This window comes from Pseudophryne corroboree, chromosome 1 (assembly GCF_028390025.1).
Source record: "Pseudophryne corroboree isolate aPseCor3 chromosome 1, aPseCor3.hap2, whole genome shotgun sequence".
In the NCBI taxonomy this organism is placed as follows: Eukaryota; Metazoa; Chordata; class Amphibia; order Anura; family Myobatrachidae; genus Pseudophryne; species Pseudophryne corroboree.
This window is the reverse complement of record NC_086444.1, coordinates 350,687,937-350,713,814: the sequence shown is the minus strand read 5'-3', so window position 1 is coordinate 350,713,814 and position 25,878 is coordinate 350,687,937. Positions and strand designations below refer to the sequence as shown.

Here is a 25,878-nt window from a genome sequence, read left to right as displayed (position 1 = left end):
TAATAACTTTAATTAGAAATCACTCTTACCGTGTCAGTAGCCTTGCTGACCTTGTATGACCACTGAGGAGACTCTGTATAGACAGAATAAATACATCAGTTTAAATAATATCATTGATGTTTCATGAGGCATCAATAAAGGTTAAATTTCCAAACATTAAGTTGTGTCTTTATTATCAGCACTGTCAATGGGTCTTGACAGCATAGCTGAAAATCAATAAGATATTCTGTTAGGTATTACCCGTATCAAGTATCAATACTGTATTAAGCTTTGACATCAAAGTAAGTCCTTAACAACTTTATATATTCCAGCTATTTACTCTGTTCATATGCCGTAGACAGATAAACAGACAGATACTGGCTGAACTATAAAACACACAAAAACTAATAGAGCAGCTGTAAAAAAAATGTTCTATCAAAATGCTATTAGGCATTTATTTGATATTTACAGTTCTACAGACACCTTGCTGGTTAGTAGAATTAAGCACAGTACAAGGCAAACAAAGGGATATAGTGCTACCCATTATAACATGAATACTGGACTGTACACTATTTTTAAAATGTACTATTTTATTGTATATTACCTGCTTACATTTTATCGAGCAAAAACACACAATAAATATATAATGTACATTAACAATAGAGCAGAAGTTGTGGTAACATTAGATTTGTTTTATTAGCTTTGTAAAGTTGTGATCTCCATACCACATTACAGCAAGAAGCACATCTCACTGCGACCAATGTGCGTCTAACTTAAACAGTAGGATATTCAGATATAAAATATAAAAATGTATATTATGCCTTATGCTCTCTGTGAAATTACATAATACAAATACCTATGAACGGTTTTCCATCCATGGGTCATACTGTAACAAAAGACTCTTCAGATGATGGCATTCTACAACTACTTTTGTTTTATTGTTTAAACAACATGTGATACATTTGTCTTTTATCTATAAAATTAAATTGTTACACTCATTGCTTCAATAAAAAAACAATTTTAAAAATATATGTATCTATAAATCGAAAAAGATTAATTGGAATTACCATTTCAATTATACTGAGTAATATATAAAATGTAAAAATTTATAAAATGTACACGACAAATAAACCATCCTTGGACAGATCTTAAGTATACTGTATTTTTAAGATTTCCGCACTTGAAAGAAAGTAATGAAACACTGCTGAGTGGTATAATGTATCTCAGGGAGGTGTTTATTAGGAGATGCCATTGTCATTTTCTATATATAGCAACGTGGGCCTAAGTAAATTTTAATAAATGTAATATTCATCTTCAGTAAAGTAACTTTAAATTGATAGTAAGTGATTTGATGTAATGAAATTACATTGATTTCAAATTCAGAAGCATCTGTAATGATTTCCCAGTCCAGTATATAACACATTGGATGAACATGAGGCCACCACCACAAAGTCAAAAGGAGCCCACCAGGACTCACAAGGAGAGTAGCAGTTGTGGGCAAAATGGAACACTGCAGCATATGGAGGACAATGTGTAGCATAATAGGGAGAAACTCTTTGGCATACGGGGGGCACTGTGGCATAACAGATCACTGAAGCGTAATGGAGGCACTGTATGGCATATGGAGGGCATTATGTGGGATATGTAATTTTATTAGTAGAAGCACCACAAATTAGTTGCTCTGAGGCTTCTGCTATCTTTAATCCAGCCCTGCTAGCTGGACAGGGCTGGACTCTGATTTCCTCATTATAAAGGAAGGATATTAGTTTTCGATGGTGCAAGTTAGAATGGCACGATATAAAAGAACAATTAAATATTGCCGTGTGATCTTCCATCACTTAAGACGAGAGGACTGGAGTGGTACAACAATTGAATCTCGCCCACGGAGTCCATAGACCGGCCTATTTGTGGGTGAATATTTGGAGTAATGTGCTTCACCTTGTGTACTGTATGTGAAGGTTAGATATGCCCCTTTGGATCTTAAAGACTCATACAGTATGTTGGCATTTTCACTTTTACGTTTAGAGGAACTGATTTGATCCCGGATCCACCGGATCCTTGCAACATCGAAGTGAGGGTTAATTGCCAGCATGGACTACACGTTTGCCATATGGACTGTGTAACATTCTTCTATTTGCTGGCTATTATACCGGAATTGTCCACATGATAACAATTGTCTGAATCCAGTGACTGTGTGTTTAAGTTCCAAAGAGTTACATCTAACCTTTACATACAGTGCCCGAGGTGAATGGACATTACTGCGCATATTCACCCACAATACACTGGTTTATGGGGGCGATTCAGACCTGATCGCTGCTGTGCGTTTTTCGCACAGCGGGCGATCAGGTACTAACTGCGCATGCGTATGCACTGCAATGCACACGCGTGTTGGACAGCAACAACGGGCATCACCGGTCAGTGATGGGATGGTGCAAAAATTCCAAACGCACGGGCGTTCGCAAGGTGATTGAAACCGTTTGTGGGTGGCAACTGACCATTTGGGAGTATCCGAAAAAACGCAGGCGTGCCCAAGCGTTTTCAGGGAGGGTATCTGACATTAGCTCCGTCCCCGATCAACCTGTTCTCATCGCACTGTAGGACTAAGTCCTGGGCTGCGCAGAGACTGCACAAAGTGGATTTTTGCAGCTCTGCGTACACATGGGATCTCACACTTGCACGGCGAATGTACACTCCATCTGGAGGCGGCGATTATCCAAACGCAGGACAGCAAAGTTTGCAGCCCAGTGATCAGGTCTGAATCGCCCCCTATGGACTCCATGAGCGAGATTAAATTGTTTACATTGCGCCCGATCTCCTGTCTAAAGTGATGGGAGATCATGAGGCGATATCCAATTTTTATTTTTATCGTGTTAATCGCGGACATAAGTGTCGAGTTTAGCCACGTAAAGCAGCTAAACCCAACTAAACTAATGGGTTCAACGCAAAAACTCCTGTTTGGATGCTCGAACGGGTCACTTTTTGCTAATTTCAGCTCGCCACTCCACGAAGTAGCAAGCTGAAATGCCGGCACCAGCAACATCTGAATAGGGCTGTTCTGCACCATCTACTGGCTGCCGGCCCCGAAAACAATTGAATCTCTCCCCATAAGTCTTTATGAAGTGTTATTATTTCTGTGTGATTTTATGCTACTTCAGCATTCTATTATCCCATTAAAAATATATTGTTTTTTCAACCAAACAGCATTTTGTTTATATATGTTTTTTCCAAACCAATTATGTTAGATAAACCCACAGCGCTGTTCTCATACATTTCTTTATTGCACATTTTATGTTTATAAGGAGTCTAACACACTCCTGTGAATAGCAGCTATAGGCAATGCGTAATAATCTCGTTATATAGATTTTGTATGTTATTATATGTATATCAAAGTGCCAGCTTATTGCACCTTCCATTATCGATCTTAGGTTAGGACTGGCATCTTTTGATCTGAGAGGCAAACACAAACAATTTGCACAGGTTTTTTTACTAAAATGCCACAATGAAAAAGAATTGGCCTCCATCTGACTTGTATTTAATGTAGCGACTACTCTACTGACCAGTATACACTACAGAGGGCTCCCTGGGGTCACATGTACCATACAGAGAGGAATCTTTGGACTGAATCAATACTGAGAACATTCTCTGGGACACTATTTAATGACAACCAACCCAGTTCTGAATGCCACTATAAATGTAGGTCAACCACATATCTGGTATTACAATGTAAATCCTTATAATCTCAATTACCTTATAATGCAATAAACGTGTATGCAATCATTATCGGACCATGCCTTATAGCATCTGGCATTTGGAACCAAAGGTTGGACATCTGTGTCTTTCAAGTGTGACTACACTTTGTATGTATGTGTATGTACGCTTATGGCCAAATCTGGCAGACCATGACACTCTGCAGTCAAGTAGACCAGACAGGCTGAATGAACTATGGACAACCAACTTTAGACCGAGAACCTAGATTGGTTTTCTGTATTAACTGGAAATGTTACAAACCATTATTTTCACCTCAGATTACGATTTCAATCACATTTTAATATTTAGAAAATGAACATTTGCATTCATACTTCATTCAATTCCAGTTCACTGTCTGTGCACATGTATTTGGCCATTTGTCTTGTTCTTCTTACATAAGAAAATGACAGATACATGGTGCTAAGAATAGGAACTAAGACATACAGTAGTGAAGAGCTAGAATTTTATACAGGGAAGACTGGTCTTTATAGTCCACATTAACATGTACATTATGCCATATACATATATTTTACTTGTATAGTATTAATTGATGGCATCATTAGTCTTTCAATGATTCCCTCTGAGACATGATTAAACAGCAATATGGTGTTGAAACTAATTATTGTCATTTGTGAATATATGAATAAATGTGACATTGGTATTGGTTTATAAGATATTGAGGCATTGTTCTCCTGTTAGAAAAGTATGCTTATCAAGTAGTTACAGGACATTTATCAGAAAACAATAGCAATAGATATAATCCTGCAAAGCAAATAACCACAAACCAAATTTTAACTAATGTAAACATAAAACCATAAACACAGTAATATATTAACAGTCAATAAAAATATGCTATATTAATCTATTCACACAAGCAATGGATGCTATTAGGAGTAGACTGCCAATTTGAAAATACCATAAAATAAAACATGCTCTAAGATTACAGTTTAAATGTCAATGTCAATAAAGGCTAAAATGTTGTGATAATTTGCTGACTCATTAAAACTTCCTCCTTTCGGTTATGTTATTTGATTTTCTGGTGGATAAGATCTAAGTTCAATATTCCTTATACCTGCAGTAAACTTTCCTAATACCTGCACTACCAACCCTGGAATACATGGAGAGCACAAAGAAGCAAAAAGTTGTCTTTCTTGATGCACCAATTAAAACTGCACTTATTAAAACTTAATTTTTCATACATATACATATATATATGTATTTATAAACTACAATAAACAGCAAAATAAAGCATTTATCATAGGGACAAATAGTGCAAAATAGTAGGAAAGAATGTGATTAAAAACCTAGGGCGGTATCCAATTAGTCGTGTTAATTTACCGTGGCTAATGGATTCACTAGGGGCTATCCAGTTAGCCCCAATAGTTGGCAGTTTTCCAGGATTATGCTTCGTATGCGTGAAGCATAATCCCCGGAAACCGGCCCTCAAAGACGAGATAACACATGCGTGCTGGAAATTATTTCGGCTCCCATGTGTTACTGGCCGAAAACCAGACATTTTTCAGCGATAAAAATGGGCTGTAATCGGATAATGACCATCAGGCTAAAACTACAATAATAACCCTGTTTTTATCATCCGAAAAATTTGCGCAGCTAATTGGATACCCACCCCCAGACTATGCATCATGAACAATTTGTTTTTCAATCAAGTGTATTTTATTGATTTTCTTGTTAATAAAACAAACATAAAATAACAATACATAAATTACATTAAAAACAACAAAGGGAAGAATGCATATGCATTTCCAATAACAGAATGTGAATCAGAGCTGTTTATATACACAATAAAGCTATATATATTACAATAAAGTACATGGTATTCAGTCCTCTCAAGATGAACTGAATGACAAAACCTTCATAAGAAAAGTCAGTGTCAAATATATGTAATACTGATGAAACAGATCGCATATATGCCAAAGAACACGGAAAACAAAGCTATATAACAATAGTATTAAAATTAAAATAAAAGCGTACATGGAGGCAGGTCAGCATCGGCGAGAGGCAAGAGGCTGTCCAACAAGTCATAAAATACACAATACAGATTAGACACAGGGATCAAGAAAATAACTAGAGTTCTACCAAATGCCCCAAACCTTATCGTATTTTACAGGACATTTACGTTTGGTATACATAAAGTGCTCATGTGAAAGTGTGCTATTAACCAGTGCCACCCATGCAACAGGGGAAGGTGGGTCACTACCCATCCATGTGCAGGCTATACATACACGGGCTAGATTTAGGAGACTACTGACATATATCTGGAGATTTGCTGACAGAAAGTCCTCAGATTTCAACCCAAAAATACATATATGCAGATTCAGAAGAGGGATCTGAAAATCCGTATTGCGAATGCTTTTCACCACCTCCTCCCAAAATGAGGTCATCCACGGGCAAAACCGCAGCAGATGCCAAAACCCAGCAGCTGAAGCGGAGCACTCAGGGCAAGTGTCTAATGCCCATCGTCCGATTTGAAACAGTCTACTTTGGGTCCAATAGACTCTATGCAAAATATATAGCTGAATGTGCTGGAATCTGGCATAATTCGTAACAACCCTCGAAGAGCTGAGAATATGATCCCAGTCCTCATCCTCCAGCGTTCCTAAATCCACCACCCACTTTGCATGGAGTGCCTCTAGGCCATCTGTTCCAGAGAGGGAGAGGAGGGAGCGGTACAAAACTGAAACAGTCTTATGACAGGGCATGTTCCAAACCAAGTTATGGATGGGTGTGTCAGAATGTTGCAGAGCAGAGCCCCCCCACTGTGGAGTTAAGGCATAACAGAGTTGTAGGTAACAGAAAAAATAGTGTCTAGAAATAGCATATGTGGAGGCTAAATAGTCAAAGGAATGGAAAACTCCATCCTGGTAGAGTTTGCCTATTGCAGAAACCCCATAAAAAAATCCAGCCCGCAGTACCCTAATACTAAGAGTTTAAGAAAAGTCCATATTGTTCCATATGGGGGAGCATGGGTCAATAGTGGGGTCCTTTAACAATTTTTTAACTCCTTTCCACACTTTCAAAGCCTGTTGTAACAGAGGGAGATAGGTGTTCCATATTGTTCCATATGGGGGAGATTGGGTCAATAGTGGGGTCCTTTAACAATTTTTCAACTGCTTTCAACACTTTCAAAGCCTGTTTGCAAAAGAGGAGGGAGATAGGTGTTTGGAATACGTGCCAAAATACATTTTGGTGCAGAATATTTGAAGCCCCACCTTATCTAGGAGAGCCAGAGGGAGATTTCTATAGTAACCAGGTGTTACCCATTCACTTAATTGAGCTATCTGCATGGCCAAATTATATAAGTACATATCCAGCAGGGCCAGAGCTCTACACAGCATTTTAGCAGCAATACACGCCCGCCTAGAGCCCCAGATAAGGGAAGCAACATAACAGGAGATTATGCAAAATTGTGAGATTGGAATATATACCGGGGCATTCTGAAGTATGAATAAAATTTTTGGCTAGATAATCATTTTTATTAGGTTTACACCTAATTATTATGTTCGACCGACAAGGGAAGCTTCTGCCAAACTTGAGTCTTAACTTGTAAATGATTGATCTGAGGTATTAAATTTAAAGCAATAATATTAGCAGGAGAATGAGAAACCTGGATACCAAGATACTTAAACTGAGTGCACCACCTTAAGGGGAGATCATATGCGGGGGTTGTAGAGTAAAAGAAAGCAATGGAAACACCACTGATTTGTCAAAGTTAATGTGGACACCTGATTAAAAGCCAAAGTTCTGTACCAGGGCAAGGAGGGCAGGTAGGAAAGGTAGGTGGACCCCTGAAAAAAAGCCAGGGCAAGGAGGGAAGGTAAGAAGGCAGGTGGACACTCGAATAAAAGCCAAAGTCCTGTACCAGGGCAAGGAGGGCAGGTAGGGAAAGGAGGACATATCTGATAAGTATAAAATCATGTCATCAACATATAGGCCAATTTTCTCCTCATGATCAGCAACCTGAAACCCCTTTATATCAGTAGCGGCACTAATAGCACACGCTAATGCTTCTATGGTGAGTGCAAAAAGTAAAAGGGACAGCGAGCATCCCTGTCTAGTCACGCTCTTCAGTAAAAAGAAATCAGTGATGAAACCATTAACATTAATTCTAGATGCTGGACAGGAATATAGCAGTTTAACCCAAGCTAGAAAGTTGGGGCCTATCCCAAATCTTGTCTAGACCTCCCAAAGGTAAATTCATTCCACAGAATAAAAAGCACAGGCAGCATCCAAGGATGCCACAATCCCATCATCCATTCACCCGCCTGCTAATAAGCACCATAAATTGAGAGCAGTACACCTGCCTGGCATGAAGCCGGTCTGGTCCGAGTATACCAATTCATGTACCACATTAGTAAGTCGGAGTGCCAGCAGCTTTGCCAGAATCTTGATATCAGTCGACAGCAAGGAGATGGAATGGAGAGAAGATCCTTACCTGGCTTCGGAATTAGTACCACCAAGGCTTCCGTCTGTTATGATTCCCGTACTCCAGACCAGAGGAGATCGTATAGCTGAGGTCAGAGTACTGGGAAGATATGCTGGTTGTGGGAGCAGGAAAGCCTAGTAACCCCTGGCGCCCTAACTCCGTTGTCTCGCCCGTGTTATCAGAAATCCCCTGCGAGACTATGGTTGCTTGAGCCCATGGCAGCCGCGTTCGAAGGGCGGATTATGTCTGCCCAACCCCGATGCCCCCTCAGGTCTTAATGGGAGACAAAGGGAAATCCGAGACAGGGTGATAACAAGGGGCCCTCTGACTAAGCAACCAGGCCAGGGGTTACAAGCTAACTAACTAAATCAAAAGGTATGTGCGGACTAGCCGCCAGGGAAAAGGACAACCAAAGATCCACTGATCCGATACTCCTATCCAGCACCGCTGGATACCAGAGTGGATCAGGGAGAGCGGAATCCTCCGCAAAAGCTCCAGGACACAAATATACTAAATAATAAACAGTAAGCGGACAAGCCGCAACACACGGCTGCGCCGTGACTCACGAACACCACAGGATGTTAAAGGTGCTCAGTCAGACTCCAGGAAAAGATGACAAATCTCTGAGTACAGGACCACTGAGGACAGGAACAACCGGCTTGAGCAGGACTGGATACTTTCTGCAACTGACATAGGCAAACAGGAAGCTGCCGACACCGACTTTCAGAACTGGAGGACAGGCAGAATCCACTGGAACTCAGGGTAGGACACGGGATCAGACACAGGGACTGACACAGGAATCAACACAGGGACTGACACAGGAATCCACACAGGGACTGACACAGGAATCCACACAGGGACTGACAGGAACCAGCTCAAACTTAAAGCAGACTGCAAACCAAGGAATATCATCAGCATCTGCTAACTGCAGTGAGCCAGCATATATCAGAGAGGCCTAATTAATTATCTCTTGCAGCTGGCCTGCTGCACGACTAAGCTGACAAGATGCAATCAGCAGCCAGATGAGGCTGAACACATGGGAACAAGCTGCAATTGCACAGACTCACCAGCGGCAGCAGACAAGAGTAATCCAAAACAGAGCAATGGGAAATCCTGGCATGCAAGACAACTAAATAAACATAAAATAGGAATGAACCACTACCTGTGGTTCATAACAGTATCCCCTCCTTAAGGGTGAGCTCCGAGCACCCCATGACACCCACGGGGAACATAAACAGAAGTATAACATGAAATACAGAACAAAACTGCAAAACAGGAATGAGCCACAGCCGTGGCTCATAACAGTACCCCCCCCTTGAGGAGGGGTCAAAAGACCCCAAAATTCAGACTATCCAGAACAAGGGATACAAAAAAAAACCTGACACATTGGTCTAACAGACACGAAAACAGAAACAAGCTGCAACCACAGCTTGTAACAGTGCCCTCCCCTTGATGGTGGCCACTGGACACAAGACAAGGGAAAAAAAAAATCTTTTTTTTTTTTTTTATCAAGGCAAGAGTCAAAAAATTATTTCTTTTTCTTCTTCTTCTTTTTACAAAGCTCTTTAGGTCTGACCAAGGTAATACCCCAAACATTGTCTGAACTGATGGTACCACCCAGCAAGGCTGCGTTCAAATCAGAGACATGTCTCTTACCCTTGGGAGCTGAACTTTCTGGTAAAGTACTATTATTAGAAGAAGTAGTCAGAAAAGCACATCCTGCAGTCACAACAACGGGCTGAGACTCCTGTGCCGAGTTTACAGTATTTTGTGGACTCTCAGCAGACAAGACGGGTGACTTAGAGGAACCTGAACCAATTTCTTTGGAACCATATCTTTTAATAATTGCATCACTGAATGCTGGGGGATCCTGAAGAATGGGATCTTCAGCTTTCATTAGGCTGGTCGCCCACTCAAAAGGCTCTCCTCTAAAAGAATAAATAAGATAGAGCACAAGGTTCTCTGGAGTGATGCCCAGAAATGGTCTAGACAACATAATAATGTAATAGTGTTTGTAAAGCGCCAGAAATTGGGCTAAGTCCCCATCAAAGATTATGGATGTTGAGATATCAGAGTCAGGATCTGTTTCCTTCTCATCTGACTGACTGGAGTGCTTTGCTAGGACCTGGTCACTATTGACCTTACTCGAGGCTGAGACTCTCTGAACCCCACCCGGGGCTGAGACTTTCTGAACCCCACCCGGGGCAGTGACTTTCTGAACCCCACCCGGGGCAGTGACTTTCTGAACCCCACCCGGGGCAGTGACTTTCTGAACCCCACCCGGGGCAGTGACTTTCTGAACCCCACCCGGGGCAGTGACTTTCTGAACCCCACCCGGGGCAGTGACTTTCTGAACCCCACCCGGGGCAGTGACTTTCTGAACCCCACCCGGGGCAGTGGCCTCCGGGAACCCCGCTGGGGCAGTGGCCTCCGGGAACCCCGCTGGGGCAGTGGCCTCCGGGAACCCCGCTGGGGCAGTGGCCTCCGGGAACCCCGCTGGGGCAGTGGCCTCCGGGAACCCCGCTGGGGCCAGCACCTCGGATTCTTTTACTGGGACCGGGTCGTTGGCCTCCCTGACTGGGATCGGGCCATCGGCCTCCCTCTCTGAGTCGATAATAATCGAAAGTTCTCCCGGGACTATGACTTCCGGGACTTTTGCTGAAGCAATAACGTTCAGATCCTCCACTAATGCTATGCTTCTTAAGTTCTTTCCTGGGGAAGCGACTTCTAGACCCTTCTTTGGGGCTGCGTCTCTCGAGACCCCACTTGGGGATATTACTTCAAAGATCCCTTCTGGGGTTTTGCTTCTCGAGTTCCCTTCAAGAACTATGGTTTTAGATACCCTTTCTGAGGTTGTGCTCCTCAAGTCCCTACCTGGGGTAACAGCTTCTGAGACCCCTTCTGGTATGGAAACCTGGGCTACAATATTTGATGTCCCTCTATAAGCTTGGGCATCGGGTACCGCTCCAGCACTCTGGGCATCGGGTACCGCTCCAGCACTCTGGGCATCGGGTACCGCTCCAGCACTCTGGGCATCGGGTACCGCTCCAGCACTCTGGGCATCGGGTACCGCTCCAGCACTCTGGGCATCGGGTACCGCTCCAGCACTCTGGGCATCGGGTACCGCTCCAGCACTCTGGGCATCGGGTACCGCTCCAGCACTCTGGGCATCGGGCACCACTCCAGGACCCTGGGCTACGGGCACCACTCCAGGACCCTGGGCTACGGGCACCACTCCAGGACCCTGGGCTACGGGCACCACTCCAGGACCCTGGGCTACGGGCACCACTCCAGGACCCTGGGCTACGGGCACCACTCCAGGACCCTGGGCTACGGGCACCACTCCAGGACCCTGGGCTACGGGCACCACTCCAGGGACTTGCAACTCCGCTTCCACAGGAACCTCAAGAGAGGAGAGAAACATTCTCTTTTGATTCCTGAATCTATAATGGGGCTCCCTTGCCCAAGGACCCCAATTATAGGACAGAGAGCTTTTTTGTGTGGGTTGTGTGACAAGTACCTCTGCCACAGTAGAGACAGGAGTAGGTCTTGTATCATGACTCAACTTGGCCAGAGGGCAAGACTCGTCACCACACTTTGGCTTGCGCAACTCACAGGTCTGCAGATAATGGCCTAAACCCCCACAATATAGGCATAAGTTTAAGTTTCTGCGACGCAGACGCTCCTCTTCTGAGAGCCTGGGCCGCAGAAAACTTTTAAACTTTTTCTCTTCAATTAAACCAGAGGTTTCTCTTGTCACCATACTGTGAACAAGAGTCTCTTTAGAGATAGATGTACTCTCAACGACTTCTGGCAAAATAAGCAAGATTTTAGTCAGAAGGTTTTGCAGTTGCTTTAGGGATTGCTGCAAAACTTCTAGTCGCTCAGGTCTCAAAGCACTGAATACAGAGTTCAGGGCTGCGAGAGATGCCTGCAGGGCTTGCATAGTAGACATAGGAGGATTTAAAACTAGACAAGACAAGACAAGGCAAGACAAGGCAAGGCAAGGCAAGGCAAGACTAAATTTTGCTAAACAAAACAAGACTTTTTTTTTTTTTTTTTTTTTTTTAAACACCGGACTGGATTGGATTCTAAACACCGGACTGGATTGGATTCTAAACACCGGACTGGATTGGATTCTAAACACCGGACTGGATTGGATTCTAAACACCGGACTGGATTCTAAACACCAAATTCTAGACAGGACTGGATTCTTGACACCGGATTGGATTCTGCACACTGAATTCTAGACAAGACTGGATTCTAAACACTGGATTGGATTCAGCACACTGAATTCTAGACAGGACTGGATTCTAGACTAGACACTGGACTGGGCCAAAAAAGAAAAAAAAAAGTTTTATTTCTTTTTTGTGGTATGGCTGATGATAATGTTATGATTCCCGTACTCCAGACCAGAGGAGATCGTATAGCTGAGGTCAGAGTACTGGGAAGATATGCTGGTTGTGGGAGCAGGAAAGCCTAGTAACCCCTGGCGCCCTAACTCCGTTGTCTCGCCCGTGTTATCAGAAATCCCCTGCGAGACTATGGTTGCTTGAGCCCATGGCAGCCGCGTTCGAAGGGCGGATTATGTCTGCCCAACCCCGATGCCCCCTCAGGTCTTAATGGGAGACAAAGGGAAATCCGAGACAGGGTGATAACAAGGGGCCCTCTGACTAAGCAACCAGGCCAGGGGTTACAAGCTAACTAACTAAATCAAAAGGTATGTGCGGACTAGCCGCCAGGGAAAAGGACAACCAAAGATCCAATGATCCGATACTCCTATCCAGCACCGCTGGATACCAGAGTGGATCAGGGAGAGCGGAATCCTCCGCAAAAGCTCCAGGACACAAATATACTAAATAATAAACAGTAAGCGGACAAGCCGCAACACACGGCTGCGCCGTGACTCACGAACACCACAGGATGTTAAAGGTGCTCAGTCAGACTCCAGGAAAAGATGACAAATCTCTGAGTACAGGACCACTGAGGACAGGAACAACCGGCTTGAGCAGGACTGGATACTTTCTGCAACTGACATAGGCAAACAGGAAGCTGCCGACACCGACTTTCAGAACTGGAGGACAGGCAGAATCCACTGGAACTCAGGGTAGGACACAGGATCAGACACAGGGACTGACACAGGAATCAACACAGGGACTGACACAGGAATCCACACAGGGACTGACACAGGAATCCACACAGGGACTGACAGGAACCAGCTCAAACTTAAAGCAGACTGCAAACCAAGGAATATCATCAGCATCTGCTAACTGCAGTGAGCCAGCATATATCAGAGAGGCCTAATTAATTATCTCTTGCAGCTGGCCTGCTGCACGACTAAGCTGACAAGATGCAATCAGCAGCCAGATGAGGCTGAACACATGGGAACAAGCTGCAATTGCACAGACTCACCAGCGGCAGCAGACAAGAGTAATCCAAAACAGAGCAATGGGAAATCCTGGCATGCAAGACAACTAAATAAACATAAAATAGGAATGAACCACTACCTGTGGTTCATAACACCGTCATGGAAGGGGGAACACCTCTAACAAAAACGTAAAAATCAATAAAAGTTTGGGGGCATAGAAATCTATATGCGTCTTGTACAATTCAATGGGAAGACCATCCACACCTGGGGCTTTATTATTAGGAAAGGATGTCATGGCAGTTTCCACTTCTTTCAATGTTAAAGGGTCCTCTAAAGGATGTTGGGAGTCTGTACATAAAACAGGGAGTACAATTTTATCTAGATATGCAGATAGTACTGAACAAGAGTACTGTACTCTACACGTTTACACCTCTACGAAGTGATCATAAAAACTAGAAGCTATAAGTGGAGTACTTACACAAATAGTTCCGTCAGCATTCCTCAAACTATGCACAGTGGCGGATGACAACATGTACTATTTTAATAGTGTTTTTATTATCTGTATCGGTTTGTGCAACCTTTATATACCAAAGGGGAACACATCTATCTAATGTATTTGTTGTTTTAGGGCTGACCCTGATGGCTCTTGTGCTTTGAAAAGTATTGTTTATTTTATAGTTTCAGTATTACAAAACATTTTGGTGTTAGTATAAATAATGATAGTCACTTAAATTAATTAGTTTGGTATTCAAATACTTATTGATATAAATATACATGCAATAATGCCATTTCCTTATTAGTATTACAGACAAAGTATTGGTAGTTCTTTGTAATTATGCGATCTTCAGTTTTCAGATATTTAAAAGTTTATATCATCTTGTATGATTCACTGGGCAGTTTTCAATTAAGTCTTGCACTAGTAACCCATCCAATTTGGTCGCCTGTAAAATAATACATTATCTCCTGAAAACACACAGGTTCAGTGAAACCTGTGTGTTTTCGGTAGAAACAGCATGAAAACGGGTCTGTTTCCAGGGATTTGGTTTTGCCTGCCTGGGGCACATCAAACAATATCCCCGATAAGCCGCGTCTCCAATAGACCAATATGTGACCAATAGAAATAAAGGGGTTGTGGGAGAAAGGGGTGGTGGGAGTAAGAATCTGTATTCAGCAAACAAAATGTACATAATGTATATATCTACAGTATGCCTCCAGTATACAAATGATATACTGGTACAGTAAATTTGGTGATATAGGAGAATTCAAACAATTTGTTGAGAGAGTAAAAACAAAACAATTGGAATTAGGATCAACACCTAAAATTAGCCAAATGGATTTGGCAATCAAAATTGAACAAGATGGACATCTTTCCACAGACTAACTTTTAACTTTGTAAGAGAACGGTTGTGAACGGGTTACGTACGGGATCTCGGTGCTTATGATGCCAGTGATCACATGACCAACACTGGCAGCCCGATCCTGGCACATGGTGGGTAAGTATACTAACCCTGTCCCACCCTAACCTTCCCTTCTTGCAGCCTATACCTAACCTCTCTCCCAGCAACCTAGCCTTTCTGCACCGCAGCCTAAACCTAACCCTCCCTCTAGTGCCTAACCCTCCCTTCCAACCCCACCACAGCCTTACCCTAACACCCCCGTCATACTTATGTTTGGGATGTCAACTATTGGGATTCTGGCATCGGTATGCTGACCGCCGGCATCCCGTAAATTGGGATGCCAACTACATTTCCTGTGAACAGCTTATTACATTTTCAAAGTTCACATTAAGAACATTTTACAGAAACATTGGTAATACTGGGCGGTATTCAAATGGTATATCACGCCCAATCTCCTTTCTAAAGTGATCCCCGTTATCTTGCATATTGCACCCATAGTAATCCGGTTTAGCTGCGTTAAGGTTTGGGCGCCCTCGCTACTCCGGAAATAGCAAGCTGAAATGATTATACCACGCCCATCAGCAGAAACCGAACAGGTGTGGAAGGGGGTGAAAAGAATTGAATACCGCCCATTATGTACAAATAAGGAACTGGCCTATGTTTTGGGAGAGAGAATTTCTATTAGTTGGAGAGGAACTTAAAAGACAAATTAGGGGTGCATTCAATTAGTGCCGGATTTTCCGACAGTCGGAAATACTGCACTTTTGTACAGTTTTTAGGTTGAATATGCATTCGACCTATTCAAAGTGAAGTTTTTCGACTGTTGAAAAAAACGGCACTTGTCGGAAAACACGTGTTACTCGCCGATCCACGTGTTTTTTTTACAAAAAAGCGGCTTTTTCTACAGTTTATCGCAAATGCAGATTCAACTTGTTATCAAGTCGAATCTGCATTGTCAGAATAGTGACGTGTCGGATCCTCTCCATCGCAGAGGATCCAGCTTCTATTGAATACACCCCTTAGTCTCTAGTCATCTGCAACCTGTGAAATAATTGAAAGAACTTAAATCTGGATCACTTAAACAGTGGCATATGTAATGCCTGCAATTCTATGATCCAAACTACAGAATATCAAGATAAAAATTATAGAACATGGTCAATTAATGATTTTATCACCTGTACTACTGCAGGAGTCATTTACTATCTCAAATGCTTTGTGGCAAGATCTATATAGGGAACACCAGAAGACCCCCGAAGATGGGAATCCTTGAACATGTAGGAAGTATCCCCTAAAAGATATAAACAAACTAAAACCATTACCAACACTCGCCCAGCACTTTTTGAAGGTACTGTACATCAGAGTGAACCAAAAGGACTGAAGAGTTTTGGACTACAAAAAATCTCAATGAATATTAGAAGATTATTAAAATGTGAGACTAAAATGAACTCTATTTAAGAAGCCTAACATAACATAAATATATATTTCTACTGATTACATATTCAATGATTAATATTGTTTTCACCAAGACTAATATTTTTTTTACTAAATAAAAGAAAAATTAATTGATGTTTACATACATATATATACACACACATAAGGATAAATCTGTATTAATCCCCCCCCCCCCAAAATAATGTATAAAAAAACAAAAACAAATATAAATTCTACATCTTGAATTTCAGTAGCTTTAATAATATTATAAGTATCATTATTTTTATTAATTAAATATTATTATTTAATAAATATAATTAAGGAATTATGTTAGTATAAATGAGTACCTTTCACCTTTAAAACGTAAAAACAGGAATATAATGTCATACTGATTACAAGGTTTTGGGGTTTTTTTTTTTTTACTTATAACACATCACAAATATATTTTTTATACTATTTTTTTTAAGTACACGTTCAATGTTCTTATCCTTTTTGAATTTTCCCTATTTCTTCTTGTCACATAATCACATCCATAGATAACTCTACAATATTAATATTTTAAATTTAATTATGATCACATTAATGAATTTACATTTTTCCAGTAAACATAAATTGTACACCAGTTTCATTAAATCTAATAAATTACAGTCACTACCACTTCACATTATCACATAAAGTTTTTTTCTACATAAAAAGCATATATTTTATTAATTATATATAATCTTTATTGAGGTGCAAAATACATTATTACACTATAAAAAATAATTTAAAACGTTTTACCTGAAACAGCTTCTGACCCCATACTGCCCCACTCGATTACTGCGATCTGTAGATGAAGGACTTTTAGCAGTACCTAGAATCTACCGTAATTCATCTGGGGGTCGAGCTTTTAGTCATGCGGCTCCGACTCTATGGAACCCACTTCCCCGCACAGTGCGAGAGGCCCCAACTATAGAATCCTTCAAAAGTAGACTCAAGACTTTCCTGTTTACTCAAGCATTTCCATAGTGTTCCTTTTAGTATCTTCATGCTTCTGTATTTTATGAAAATGTACTTCATTATTTTCTGTACTATATTATGCTATGTATCTGTTAAGCGCCTTGAGTCCTATTGGAGAAAGAGCACTATATAAATAAAATGATTATTATTATTTTCAATAATGGATTAATAATATATCCTATTTATTTTTATTCTAGTTCATTATGCACACCTCAGCTAATTTAACAACAGTCAAGAGTGCAGGAAGATATACGAGATGTTTGCTTAAATGTTATAGTGCCTCATTTGTCTGTCAATATTTAACATCATAAATGAACAAATATTTTTCTATAAGACTGACCTTTAATAACAATGATCTACATATTATCTTAATTTTTATTTCATTTTATATACCCCATCTGAATCGGAATTACATCCCATATATACATATATATATATACGCTTTAAAGTCTTGGTACAGGTACAGCTTGGTGTGCTGGGGTACACTGGGGGTTAATACCCAATGTATTTCTATCTTAGACTACCCCCTCCCTTTCACGCACCTGAATTATACTGCCTAACTGATATGAGCAACTTTAATTTTGTTCTGTTAAAATGACATGCAGCATGCCTTTATTGTGTGTGTAATTGCGGCTCCATCGGCATCCGAAATGCCACATTACAGTGATTTCCATGAAAACACTGTAGTATAGCATTTTGTATGCAAATACATGTTCAGTCACACACAGAATATAGGCATGCCATATTTCATTTTAATCAGCAGAAGCTGCTTGTGCGACCTATTATATTACTTTGCGTCTAAGACGCAAAGTAATGTAACTTGTAGCACACAGAGCAAAGATGTAAGACGACACATCTGTATACAAAAAGCAAAGATAAAGAACTTCAGAAGACTAGACATGCTATTGCTTTTCTTTACTAGTATAGAGGCAGAAAATGAATTAATTACTTTGAGTACACACATCAGATTTAAGCTTTTCCACAACTCCCTCAGACTGAACCCCAAGAGAGAGATCTGTCATAGTCAACATAAAGTAATCAATTAACTGATCATTTAACATCCAGTTTCTTGTGAGCGCTGCTAGATATTTTTTCTAGTCAGAGAGGGATGATTTAAACGAGCTGTAAGTGGTCATAAAATTAAGTCATAGGCTGTAGAAAAACCCGCAAAACGTTTTTAGAAAATATGTCAATAGCCTTATATATGAGGATGCTTCCAACGAAAAATCATAACAATTCTTATTTATTAACCCTGACCTATTGCAGTGTTAACTAGAGCCCCTCACATCCTGCTGCCCTCCCCGGGAGGCAATCACGAGACCGACTGTCGGGATCCCCGCGGTCACAATGCCGCCGCCGGAATCTCGACAGGTGGTGAAATGCCGCTGCCGGAATACCGACTACGCAGGCTATTCTCCCTCTGTGGTGTCCACGACACCCATAGAGGGAGAATCGAACCTGTGGCGAGTGCAGCGAGGCCACTGTGCCCGCAAGGGTCTTTCTAACGCTCGCCCCGCTGCCGACATACTGGTGGACGGGATGCCGCGGTTGGTATCTTGACAGCCATCTGCCGGTAAACAGTATGTATTCTGCCCTCCCCATATAGAGTATACATTGTTTAAAAGCACCATCAGGTCCAGGCTGTCGCCTTATTCCACCAGTCCAAAATGTTGATTTTAATTATTTGCTGAACAACTTCTGGTGCTGATCAGGGAATGTCATTAGCATTCCAGTAGTCCGTATGAGCGCCATTCCCTTCCTCACAACATTGTTATTTTTTTTAATGATATAACAAAATGCCATATTTTATTCAAATTAAGAATGGAACCAGTTTAAAAATACATATTTATGTCTAGTGCTGCTAGTGACGAAAATAAAATAAAAACAAGTTCTTAAACTTCTGACAATGAAAGGGTTGTTATAGAATAGCTGATATTGTATAATACTTTGAGCTTTTGAAACTTAGTATATTGTAAATAAATGTGGAAGATATATATTAACACCCAGCAGTCAGTCCGAGCGGCAGCCTATTTATGCTGTACTATAAGACATTTTGAAATGATTGTGTATTTTCTAGAACCATTTCAGGCATGATCAGTGGAGGAGAAAAAACAAAACACTGCAAAGCTGGAGAATGTTTTCATCTGCTTCAGTGAACATGGAACTAATGAGGACAAAGATCTCCATTGTGAGGTTACCATCAGACTTTACCTGTGCCTAATACAGTCAGTCTGAATCATCAGATCCTTCTGTGTGGTCATAGCTCCTAGCACTTTACTGCACAAATGTCAGCTAAAGGATAATGTTTCTCTGCAGTACTTGCAAATTGTTCACTGACAAGCGATGATTTGGACCAAAAACAGCATTTTATTGATACAGTATTTGCTGTGTGCACACAATATCCCTCTGATTGACCCACACTTCCGTATCACCCCAGGTTTAATTCAGATGTAAAAGGGACTTTTAATTGTGAAAAATAACAAAGGACTGCCATCAGAAGGTCTGGGACTCCTTACAACGCATAGTTGCCTACTCTCCCGGAATGGCCGGGATGCTTCCGAAAATTGGGTGACCCTCCCGGCCCCCCGGAAGAGCAGGCAAGTCTCCCGGAATCAGGGGTCCCCCTGCCCGTCCGCCCACTTAGTGTGTAAAGTGGGCGGTCAGGGCAGTTGATGACGCGATTCTTGCTGAATCGCGTCCTCATAGCCACGCCCCCTGCAGTGTAATGTCGGGGATCGCGGCATTACAGAGCGGGGGCATGGCTTAAAGGATGTGCCGACAAAACTCCACCCCATCCCGCCCCTGCTCCACCCCCGTCCCGCCTCCGGTCCACCTCCTCCCCACGTCACAGCCCTCCCCTGCCCCCTTGCTGAGTTGACCTGGCTGCTCTCTCCCGCAGAGAGCAGCTAGAATGTCGGCAAGTATGTTACAACGTAAGCAGGGACACCGCTTATTCACAGGATTAAAATACAACGCAATGGCGCAGAGAGGGGGGGAAGTGGGTACTAATTACCTGGGCCTTATGCAGGGGCATGGGTTTACCGCTCGCCCCCCTAAACTGTCAGTCTGGGCTGCAATAAGTGTAGGGAGGCTGCTGCCACAAAGCAGCAGCAGCGGCCTCCTCTGTTCGTGGGGGTAGCCATCGCACTGACAGTGCCCCCTCCTGATCTGCTACTGGCTGGTGTGCACAACGGCACCCCCCTACAGAGCTCACATAATATCTTAAATTAAATAATTTTTGTGAGAAGGCGTGCCCACGCCCCCATACATTTGGCCACAAACCCATTTCCTTGGGACTGACCACATTATCTACGGCCATGATAAAGAATTCTCTGTTGCATTTTTGGGGCAAAGGATTTTCTATTAAATACTTCTAAATATGTCCACTCCACTCAAGATGGGTAGTATGGATGGTGTAATGGTTAGCATTACTGACTCACAGTAAAAATTGCAGCAGGAGTAGACCAGCGCCACCCAACCCTGTGCTCCATAGCACTGCAGGCAAATATGGACGAGATCGTCCATATTGGCCTGCATGCACAAGCGACAGGGCACCAGCGATAAACGAGCACGGGTCCTCGCATCGTTCATCGCTGGTGCCTCCACACTGAAAGATATGAACGGTATCTCGACGAGATCGTTCATATCTATCAGTATTATTTCCCAGTGTGTAGGGCCCATTACTGTTATGCTTACAACATATGATTGAGGTTGAATGGTTTACACTTTTAAGCTGGGTACACACTGGCAGATATATCTGCAGTTCAATCTATCTGCAGCTATATATGCAAATTGGGATTGTTCATACACACTGAAAGATGCACTAATATATCTGCAGATATACTGGTCATCTGCTGTGTTGCACAGCAGGTGCAATATATCTGTGAAAAACGTCTTTCACTGACATATTGCTTGTACACACCTGCAGATCAGCAAAAGATATATTGGACAACCAACTGATTGGCCAATATATCTGCCAGTGTGTACCCAGCATAAATCACAGAAGCAGTAGTAGTTCCCTTTTGTAAACATGTTTAGACTGATCTGCCAAAAACACAAGTGATTCTCATATGGTATTTAAAGAAATATCTTGAAATTATGAATTTAGTGGAGATACAAGCACGCATAGTTGTATGTACTGTATGCGGTTTAACCACTGGGTATATAAAGACTGTAAAACCTGGCTTGTGTCATCAGAATTTCAAGGCTGTAAATGCTCTGTCCTTGCAGACTGCAATTAAAAATAAAACTTCATACAAACTTTTTCTCAGATCAAGTTATTTCACAACATACAGCTCTTTGTGTGAAGAAGCGAACAGAGTGATTACTGGAACCGCAGCTACAGCCGAAGTGTACTAATGGGGTTTTCAGAGATGCAGTGTCAGACATGACATCAGCGGCCTGATTCGGATTTGGAGTTAAAGCAAAAAACGCAACTGTACACCTGGGCAAAACCATGTTGCACTATAGGTGGGGCAGATGTAACGTGCAGAGAGATTTATACCAAGGGTTTTAACAAAGTACAGGAGGGAAACATTCTTCAAAGGAAGAGAAGCATTAGAACTCAAGGACATACACAACTGGAAGGGGAAATATAACTTCACAGAAAGGGTAGTGGATAAGTGGACTAGTCTCTCATCAGAGGTGGTACAGGCTATGTCAGTAGAGCTATTTAAACATGCTTGGGCTAGACATATAAATATCCTTACAAAGAACTAAGGATAAAAAAAAGGTTAAAATTAACTAAAGGATAAAAAAAATCTCGGACTTTTTTTAAAGGGGCAATCACTTACAAGGCAAAACCATGCGTTGTAAGTAGAGATGAGCGGGTTCGGTTCCTCGGAATCCGAACCCGCCCGAACTTCATGTTTTTTTTCACGGGTCCGAGCGACTCGGATCTTCCCGCCTTGCTCGGTTAACCCGAGCGCGCCCGAACGTCATCATGACGCTGTCGGATTCTCGCGAGACTCGGATTCTATATAAGGAGCCGCGCGTCGCCGCCATTTTCACACGTGCATTGAGATTGATAGGGAGAGGACGTGGCTGGCGTCCTCTCCATTTAGATTAGAAGAGAGAGAGTGAGATTGATTTGAGACAGAGACACTTGATTTACTGGAGCTTAGGAGTACTGTAGAGAGTGCAGAGTTTAGTAGTGACTGACCACAGTGACCACCAGACAGTGCAGTTTTATTTAATATAATCCGTTCTCTGCCTGAAAAAAACGATATACAGTGACTCAGTCACATACCATATCTGTGTGCACTGCTCAGCCCAGTGTGCTGCATCATCTATGTATATATCTGACTGTGCTCACACAGCTTATAATTGTGGGGGAGACTGGGGAGCAGTGCCAGTTATAGGTTATAGCAGGAGCCAGGAGTACATATTATTAAAATTAAACAGTGCACACTTTTGCTGCAGGAGTGCCACTGCCAGTGTGACTGACCAGTGACCTGACCACACTGACCACCAGTATAGTTAGTAGTATACTATATTGTGATTGCCTGAAAAAGTTAAACACTCGTCGTGTGACTTGTGTGGTGTTTTTTTTTTTATTCTATAAAAAACTCATTCTGCTGACAGACAGTGTCCAGCAGGTCCGTCATTATATAATATATACCTGTCCGGCTGCAGTAGTGATATATATATATTTTTTTATATCATTATTTATCATCCAGTCGCAGCAGACACAGTACGGTAGTTCACGGCTGTAGCTACCTCTGTGTCGGCACTCGGCAGTCCATCCATAATTGTATACCACCTACCCGTGGTTTTTTTTTCTTTCTTCTTTATACATACATACTACATCTCTTTATCAACCAGTCTATATTAGCAGCAGACACAGTACAGTAGTCCACGGCTGTAGCTACCTCTGTGTCGGCACTCGGCAGTCCGTCCATAATTGTATACCACCTACCCGTGGTTTTTTTTTTCTTTCTTCTTTATACATACATACTACATCTCTTTATCAACCAGTCTATATTAGCAGAAGACACAGTACAGTAGTCCACGGCTGTAGCTACCTCTGTGTCGGCACTCGGCAGTCCATCCATAATTGTATACCACCTACCCGTGTTTTTTTTTCTTTCTTCTTTATACATACATACTACATCTCTTTATCAACCAGTCTATATTAGCAGCAGACACAGTACAGTACGGTAGTCCACGGCTGTAGCTACCTCTGTGTCGGCACTCGGCAGTCCGTCCATAATTGTATACCACCTACCCGTGGTTTTTTTTTTTGTATAATCTGTTTTTATTGTAATAATATAGACTTACAACAAATTGCAAAACATATCTGGGTATCAATCAAAGTCAGAATGGTATGACAGCACGAGCGTATATAGATCGATAATCGCATATTCTGGATAGTTGTAGTCCACATTAACATTTTGGTTTAAAGGAAACTAATAATGGATAGATATGTAACAAGAAGAAGAAAAAGGGAAAGAAAACATCAGAAGATTGGGGTGACTGAACCGAGTATGATAAGCAAGGAGAGTAAGACATGTGCCGTGATTCAGGCGTTAGGCTTTTTCATCTAAGATCCCATTACCAATTGAGTCGAAAGCCAGCTCCCGTCCTTTACTCTATTTTGTAGAGGAAATGTAAGTCGTATATGGTTCGGATGTCTTGTAATCTATCCAAGGCCACCATATAGCAGTAAATTCGGAACGCCTGTCCCCTGCGCTCATTAATACGTCTTCCATGTTCATATAATAATCTAATCTGGAAAACCAGGTATTTCTTGTGGGGGGGTTGACAGATTTCCACATTGTGGGGATCACTGCTCGTGCTGCGTTGCCCAGGTGTCATATTAATGATGACTTGTAGGTAGAGATTGGGGTAGTGGAGTGATTTAGTAGCCAAAAGGCTGGGTCAGACGGGACGGAGGTATGTAAAATGGCGTTGGAGGTTGAGATTACATCATCCCCCGTGGTTTTTTTTTTTTTCTTCTTTATACATACTACATCTCATTATCATCCAGTCTATATTAGCAGCAAGACACAGTACAGTACAATAGTCCACGGCTGTAGCTACCTCTGTGTCGGCACTCGGCAGTCCATCCATAATTGTATACTAGTATCCATCCATCTCCATTGTTTACCTGAGGTGCCTTTTAGTTGTGCCTATTAAAATATGGAGAACAAAAATGTTGAGGTTCCAAAATTAGGGAAAGATCAAGATCCACTTCCACCTCGTGCTGAAGCTGCTGCCACTAGTCATGGCCGAGACGATGAAATGCCAGCAACGTCGTCTGCCAAGGCCGATGCCCAATGTCATAGTACAGAGCATGTCAAATCCAAAACACCAAATATCAGTAAAAAAAGGACTCCAAAACCTAAAATAAAATTGTCGGAGGAGAAGCGTAAACTTGCCAATATGCCATTTACCACACGGAGTGGCAAGGAACGGCTGAGGCCCTGGCCTATGTTCATGGCTAGTGGTTCAGCTTCACATGAGGATGGAAGCACTCAGCCTCTCGCTAGAAAACTGAAAAGACTCAAGCTGGCAAAAGCACCGCAAAGAACTGTGCGTTCTTCGAAATCCCAAATCCACAAGGAGAGTCCAATTGTGTCGGTTGCGATGCCTGACCTTCCCAACACTGGACGTGAAGAGCATGCGCCTTCCACCATTTGCACGCCCCCTGCAAGTGCTGGAAGGAGCACCCGCAGTCCAGTTCCTGATAGTCAGATTGAAGATGTCAGTGTTGAAGTACACCAGGATGAGGAGGATATGGGTGTTGCTGGCGCTGGGGAGGAAATTGACCAGGAGGATTCTGATGGTGAGGTGGTTTGTTTAAGTCAGGCACCCGGGGAGACACCTGTTGTCCGTGGGAGGAATATGGCCGTTGACATGCCTGGTGAAAATACCAAAAAAATCAGCTCTTCGGTGTGGAAGTATTTCACCAGAAATGCGGACAACATTTGTCAAGCCGTGTGTTCCCTTTGTCAAGCTGTAATAAGTAGGGGTAAGGACGTTAACCACCTCGGAACATCCTCCCTTATACGTCACCTGCAGCGCATTCATAATAAGTCAGTGACAAGTTCAAAAACTTTGGGCGACAGCGGAAGCAGTCCACTGACCAGTAAATCCCTTCCTCTTGTAACCAAGCTCACGCAAACCACCCCACAAACTCCCTCAGTGTCAATTTCCTCCTTCCCCAGGAATGCCAATAGTCCTGCAGGCCATGTCACTGGCAATTCTGACGAGTCCTCTCCTGCCTGGGATTCCTCCGATGCATCCTTGCGTGTAACGCCTACTGCTGCTGGCGCTGCTGTTGTTGCTGCTGGGAGTCGATGGTCATCCCAGAGGGGAAGTCGTAAGCCCACTTGTACTACTTCCAGTAAGCAATTGACTGTCCAACAGTCCTTTGCGAGGAAGATGAAATATCACAGCAGTCATCCTGCTGCAAAGCGGATAACTGAGGCCTTGACAACTATGTTGGTGTTAGACGTGCGTCCGGTATCCGCCGTTAGTTCACAGGGAACTAGACAATTTATTGAGGCAGT

At 42.4% G+C, this 25,878-nt stretch overlaps 1 protein-coding gene across 9 annotated transcripts in view; it reads right to left on the bottom strand.

Moving 5' to 3' along the window:
* The window catches only part of ARVCF (ARVCF delta catenin family member), a 1,509,311-nt gene that overhangs the window by 1,145,763 nt on the left and 337,670 nt on the right, over positions 1 to 25,878 (bottom strand). For all 9 annotated transcript variants that reach the window (XM_063964728.1, XM_063964731.1, XM_063964729.1 and 6 more), the window contains one exon: positions 30 to 73. The gene's annotated coding sequence lies outside the window, so the exon portion shown is untranslated. The remainder of the gene's footprint in view (positions 1 to 29; positions 74 to 25,878) is intronic.